Below are 7,500 nucleotides of genomic sequence, written 5' to 3'. Positions count from 1 at the left end.
AACAGAAACTGAGGAACAGAAACAGAAGAACAGAAACAGAAGAACAGTGTTTCTGTGGCGACCCGGGCTGAGATGTTTGGTTCCACCGTAAAATAAAGAGCAGCTTCAGTGTTGATCTGGAAAACTGTACGACTGGGCTTCCAGACAGTTTTTGGAGATCACTGACAAAATCACCAGACCAGAGACTCACCTGTCAGGATTAATATCTGCACCTGTCAGAGAGTCCAGATCCTGTAAAGCCAATGAGAGCGCAGGACGTGGGGCGAGGGCAAACCAGGGGGAGGAGCCTCCCAAACTTTTCTTTCCTCCCTGTTCTTTTATTTTTCTTCCTTTTTTCTTCAAATCAGCGCGCAGACAGCTGCTTCCTGTCTCGGCCTCAGGTCCACGTGTCATGTGACCTGGGGCCCAGAGGTCACTGCTTCAAGCAGCTTTCACAATAAAAGCTTCATGTTGCTTTATTCTCACTACAAAATAAGCAGCACTACAAAGTAACTCCAGCAGGGCCATGGTTTCCATGGCAACAGGTTACAGTATAAACAGTTCTGATTGATCACTGTGACAGCCTCTTGCTACTGTTGCCATGCTGCTCACACGTGAGGTGGCCTGGGTTACCCTGGGCTAACCTACGTTAGCCTGGGTTAGCCTACGTTAGCCTACGTTAGCCTGGGTTAGCCTACGTTAGCCTGGGTTAGCCTACGTTAGCCTACGTTAGCCTACGTTAGCTTGGGTTAGCCTACGTTAGCCTACGTTAGCCAATTTTAGCCTACATTAGCCTACGTTAGCCTGAGTTAGCCTGGGTTAGCCTACGTTAGCCTATTTTAGCCTACGTTAGCCTGGTTTAGCCTACGTTAGCCTATTTTAGCCTACGTTAGCCTATTTTAGCCTACGTTAGCCTACCTTAGCTTGGGTTAGCCTACATTAACCTGAGTTAGCCTACATTAGCCTACATTAGCCTACGTTAGCCTGGGTTAGCAAACACAAACTCTGAACAGGATGAACTAAATTTCTCTTGTTCTTGTTTTAAAAGAGATTCAAGGTCCCGGGTTCGATTCCCAGCTGGCCGGCCAGCTGGGGTGATGTTTACATATTTATATGTTTCAGAGCTGCCAACTTTTCAAAAAACCTTGGAGTGAGATTTGATTGGGGGGGGGGGGGGGGGGGGGGGGTCACATTACACATTACACGCCCAAGCAGGATTGCCCCCGGTATGTACGTCATCACGTTTAAATACGACACACGCATGGCCCGACGTCATCATAAATCAATATAGGCCTAGTTCAAATACATTCATCATGTGTTCCTTTTAACTAAAAGACGTTTTTGTAGGCTACCTTGTAATCAGACATAGGATGTTTATTTACCTTAAGTTTCGGAGGTAACTTCCTTCTTCAGAAAGGTCCAATTGACAGCCGGAGCAGCACCTGTCAGATCCGGCAGACCTGACCTGACCGGGTGGCCGCTCACTGTGCGGTGCCGCGGCACCAGGTCTACCGGATCTGACAGGTGCGCCGCGCACACAGACTGCTGTACTTTCATTATAAACCGACTTTTGTTTATATGCGGTTGCAGCAGCACAACGGACAACAACACAGACAACATGGTTCATTATTGATTGCGCAACGCGGCGATTTGCCGGTAATCGCACTGCGCACATTAAACGATTTTGCGGAGGCAAGAGGAAAGTTGCATGATTTACACCGTATCCACGTTCGCGCTGCGTGCGTGACCGTGCATGTGCTCGTGCATGAACGCTTGGGCGCGGTACAAACTTTGTAATGTGAGTAGCCTCTAACTCATTCATTTCATTGGATAATATGCCGGTGGGGTGAGGGGAAGTCCCTGATTGATCGAAAAGATTCTTCTGATTGGCTGAGCCTCTTGTAAAAGTGACCCAGCCGCCGCCACCTCTGCTCTGCAGGCATAACTTACCGATCACAAGTGGCTTTTCTCAGGCTCAACAGATAGATCACAGATAAACAGAACTGTTTTTAGTCAAAAGGAAAAAAAGGCTCTTGATGAGCACTTCAGCGTGAGAAATCGGAGGTGTGGCGTGAGAGCGTGTGGAGCCAATCAAATGCGTGACTCTCACGGCCAATGCGTGAGAGTTGGCAGCTCTGATGTTTGTGTGTTCTCTCTGTGTTGGTGTGGGCTGCTCCTGTCAGTCAGGTGTGTGTGTGTGTGTGTGTGTGTGTCCAGGTGTTTCCGGCCTTCCACCTGCTGGTGGTATCAAAGTATGAAACATTAGCAAAACTCAAAATTACAAGAAAATCTAAAGGTTACAGCTCGATTTGGAAAAGGGAAACAAATCCAATAAAACATTAGAGTGTTTTTTATGTGGCATTTCAATCTTTATTTTATTTTTTATCATTTTATTCGTTTCTGTTACTTTCCTAATAAATCATCAAGTGATTTTCTGTCTGTTGGTACTGGAATAAAATGCCAGCAGTGAGACAGGCTGGCAGCAGACAGACAGACAACAATCCTCTGCCTGAAACACTCAACCTGACAGAACCAGGACAAACTCCACCTGTCTCTCTCTCTCTGTTTAACATCTGCCTGTCTCTCTTTTCATGCCTGTCTCCATGTCCTGAAGTGGCCTTTGACACAAAGACAGAAAAACACAGACACACAGACAGACAGACAGGCAGGCAGGCAGACAGACAGGCAGGCAGACAGGCAGGCACACAGACAGACAGAAAGGCAGCCAGACAGGCAGGCAGACAGACAGACAGGCAGACAGACAGACAGACAGGCAGGCAGGCAGACGGGGCAGACAGACAGACAGACAGACAGGCAGGAAGACAGGAAGACAGAGGGGCAGGCAGGCAGGGGGGCAGACAGACAGACAGACAGACAGACAGGCAGACAGACAGACAGACAGACAGACAGGCAGGCAGGCAGGCAGACAGACAGGCAGGCAGGCAGGCAGACAGACAGACAGACAGACAGACAGGCAGACAGACAGGCAGGCAGACAGACAGACAGGCAGGCAGACAGACAGACAGACAGGCAGACAGACAGACAGACAGACAGGCAGAAAGACAGACAGACAGACAGACAGGCAGACAGGCAGACAGACAGACAGGCAGACAGACAGACAGACAGACAGACAGACAGACAGGCAGACAGACAGACAGACAGACAGACAGGCAGGCAGGCAGGCAGGCAGACAGACAGGCAGGCAGGCAGACAGACAGAGCTCCTCAGGCAAAGTTTTATCCTGCATGAAAGAATAAAATGTTGTGACAGCACACACACACACACACACACACACACACACACACACACACACACACACACACACACAGAGTAGTGCTCAGTCATGTGTTAGCAATATTACCTAGCTTTGTGTGCGCTGAACCTGGCTAACTCGTGATGTTGCCATGGAAACATCAGTGTGTGTCCCTGCTCATGACCTCTGACCTCTGGTGTCACACATCACATCAAAAACCACCTGGAAGCTTCATGTCAATCAACTGAAGATACTTTAACTAAGAACCAGCTGCTTTAAACACGACGTCACCACCTGCTGTCTAATTCTTTGTGTGTCTGTGTGTGTGTGTGTGTGTGTGTGTGTGTGTGTGTGTGTGAATAAAGGACGAGTGTAGAGTGCATTCAGGAAGTATTCAGACCCCCTTCACTTTTTTCACTTTTGTTATGTTGCAGCCTGATGCTACAATCGTTTAAATCCATTTTTCTCTCATTATTCTGCACTCAGTGCCCCATAATGACAAAGTTAAAACTGAATTGTAGAAATCTTTGCAAATTTATTTATTTATCACATTGACATCAGTATTCAGACTCTTTGCAACAACACTTGAAATTTAGCTCAGGTGCCTCCCATTTCTCTTGATGGTTGCTGAGATGTTTCTACACCTTGATCAGAGTCCACCTGTGGTAAATCAAATTGATTGATGATTTGGAAGGCCCACAGCTCTCTGAAGGCCTCCCAGCTGACAAAAACCAAGTTAAGAGGTCAAAGAAACTTCCTGCTGAGCTCAGAGATCCTGTGTGGAGACGGGACAAAGCTCCAGAAGGTCAACCATCACTGCAGCCTCCACTGATCTGGGCTTCATGGCAGAGCGGCTGGACGGAAGCCTCTCCTCAGAGCAAAACTCATGGAAGCTGCTGAGTTTGCAGAAAAGCAGCTGAAGGACTCTCAGACTGGGAGAAACCAGATTCTCTGCTCTGATGGAACCAAGACTGAACTGTTTGGCCTCAGTTCCAAATGTTCTGTCTGGAGGAAACCAGGCAGCGCTCATCAGCTGCCCAGTACCATCCCAGTACCATCCCAGCACCATCCCAGCAGTGAAGCATGGTGGTGGCAGCATCAGGCTGGTGTTTTCCAGCAGCAGGGACTGGGAGACTGGTCAGGGCTGAGGGGAAGCTGAATGGATCAGGCTCTGACCAAGCCTGAGAGGATCTGCAGAGAAGAAGCAGGAAATCCCCCAGTCCAGGTGTGAACAGCTTGTTGCTTCATACCCAGAAAGACTGGAGGCTGGACCTGCTGCCAAAGAGGCTTCAACTGAGTGCTGAGGAAAGGATCTGAATACTGATGTCAATGTGATGTTTCAGTTTTTCCTTTTTAATAAATTTGCAAAAAATTCTGAAATTCAGTTTTAACTTTGTCATTATGGGGCACTGAGTGCAGATTAATGAGAGAAAAATGGATTTAAACGATTGTAGCATCAGGCTGCAACATAACAAAAGTGGAAAAAGTGAAGGGGGTCTGAATACTTAACTGTATATAGATGTTTTGCTGGCCTGTCAACAAAGTTTGAGTTTTAAAGAGGGGAAACAAAGTCTGAGTGAAGCCTGATCTCTACTGGTGAAAGTTAGGGTGTGTGGTCTGTGATGGCAGGTGATGTCATACCTGTTGTTTTCTATCGGTGCTGACAACACCTGTCTTAACCCCTGAGTTCCCACTGGGGGGCATCCTAGAGCTCCACTTGGTGTTCTTCAGCTGTGGCCCACAGCGTTAACCCTAACCCTAAATACCCTGAAGATCCTAAATAATTTCCAAATTAGACCCAAACCAATCTGACAGGCCTGAGGCCTGAGGGGATTCAGTGGATCACTCCTAAGACCTAACATCTTACCTTCATCTCACCTTAACCCAACCCTAACCCTGCAGGGTTATACCTGACTCCCCACCTGTTCACCTGGATAGAAACAGTCTGTGGTACACAAAACAAGACAGCATCATGGAGTAATCAAATAAAATATTACAGTCTTTGAGTGTGTTTACAGTTTTCACCTGACAGAAAGTTTTTGTTGTGCCTGGAGCTGACATCACTTCCTGTTCATGGGGCTTGTGTGGGGGCATGGTAACCACACTGACCTGATCTGACCTGATCTGAACTGATCTGAACTGATCTGATCTGATCTGATCTGATCTGACCTGAACTGATCTGATCTGACCTGATCTGAACTGACCTGATCTGATCTGATCTGATCTGATCTGACCTGAACTGATCTGATCTGACCTGATCTGAACTGATCTGAGCTGATCTATTCTAAGCTGATCTGATCTGATCTGACCTGATCTGAACTGATCTGGTCTGATCTAAACTGAACTGATCTGAACTGATCTGATCTGATCTGATCTGACCTGATCTGAACTGATCTGATCTGAGCTGATCTGATCTAAGCTGATCTGATCTGACCTGATCTGACCTGATCTGATCTAAACTGAACTGATCTGATCTGATCTGACCTGATCTGAACTGATCTGATCTGATCTGATCTGATCTGAGCTGATCTGATCTGACCTGATCTGATCTGATCTAATCTGACCTGATCTGATCTAAACTGATCTGATCTGATCTGATCTAAACTGAACTGATCTGATCTAATATGAACTGATCTGATCTGATCTGATCTGAATGCAGACGGTCTCCATGGCAACACAGTGTGGTGGGCAGAGAAAAACAGCGATTTGCTCTAATATGGATCTTCATTACACTTTAAAACAACATGTAACCCTAACCAACCAATCCTAACCTGGAGTCATGTTTATATTATTCCCTTTACCTGCGCACCTGTCGCCAAGACTTTCCTCTCAGGTGTGCAGCATTGCAGAATAAATTATAACCAGCAGGGGCGATGTGTGTTAAACATAGAAACCAGTCTATCCACTTGAGCTACAAATAGACAGACAGACAGACAGACAGACAGACAGGTCTTACGGTGTCTGTAGTTGGTCAGGACGGTGAGTCTCGATGCAAACTGAGAGGAGAAGGAAGGAGGAACGTCTTTCAATACCTGGAGGAGCAGAGAGACAGGTAGTAAACAGGGAGACAGGTCAGAGTTCTAATGTATGGACAATATGAATAGTGGCAGCCAAAAAGAAACAGAATGAGACAGACAGGCTTACCTGGAGAGGTAAGACAGGCCACCTGTCAACAGACAGCTGAGAGGGAGAGACATGTCCAACAACACACTGCTTTAAACACAGGGAGAGAGAGACAGGCAGACAGACAGGTTATATGACAGTAACAGCTAGTAACTTATTCTTCAGCATGACACAACCTGTCTCACTGCTCTGTCCAAGCTTGACCTGTCTGCCTTTCCATGTTAACATGGCTTTCATCTTTACCTGTCTGTATCTCTACCTGTCTCTCTTCCATCAGTGGTGCGAATAACATCCGTTCTAAAAGTCCAGTTTGAATTAACATCGACTTTCTCTTGATGCTCGAGTCGTTCAGCCGCGTCTCGTCAACATGAGAACATGAGCAGCATGGAGAACATGAACAGGGAGAACATGAGCAGGGAGAACATGAGCACGGAGAACATGAGCAGGAAGAACATGAACAGGGAGAACATGAGCAGGGAGAACATGAGCAGGAAGAACATGAACAGGGAGAACATGAGCACGGAGAACATGAGCAGGAAGAACATGAACAGGGAGAACATGAGCAGGGAGAACATGAGCAGGAAGAACATGAACAGGGAGAACATGAGAATGGAGAACATGAGCAGGAAGAACATGAACAGGGAGAACATGAGCAGGGAGAATGAGCATGGAGAACATGAGCAGGGAGAACATGAGCAGCACAGAGAACATGAGTAGAGAGAACATGAGCAGCACGGAGAACTTGATCAGGGAGAAATTGAGCAGGGAGAACATGAGCAGGGAGAACATGAGCAGCAGGGAGAACATGAGCAGGGAGAACATGAGCAGGGAGAACATGAGCAGCACGGAGAACATGAGCGGCACGGAGAACATGAGCAGGGAGAACATGAGCAGCACGGAGAACATGAGCAGCACGGAGAACATGAGCAGGGAGAACATGAGCAGCACGGAGAACATGAGCAGCACGGAGAACATGAGCAGGGAGAACATGAGCAGCACGGAGAACATGAGCAGCAAACTGTGGAACAGAAGATGCCGTGTCACCAGAAAAAGACGAGAAAACTGGACTGTGTCCGAGGGGAACCCGTTACGCAGAACATAAAACTGAGTGTTCTGAAAGGTTCTATGTGGCCTATAATCCATTG

Source organism: Myripristis murdjan, chromosome 19 (assembly GCF_902150065.1).
Source record: "Myripristis murdjan chromosome 19, fMyrMur1.1, whole genome shotgun sequence".
Lineage (NCBI taxonomy): Eukaryota > Metazoa > Chordata > Actinopteri > Holocentriformes > Holocentridae > Myripristis > Myripristis murdjan.
This window is presented reverse-complemented; position numbering follows the sequence as displayed.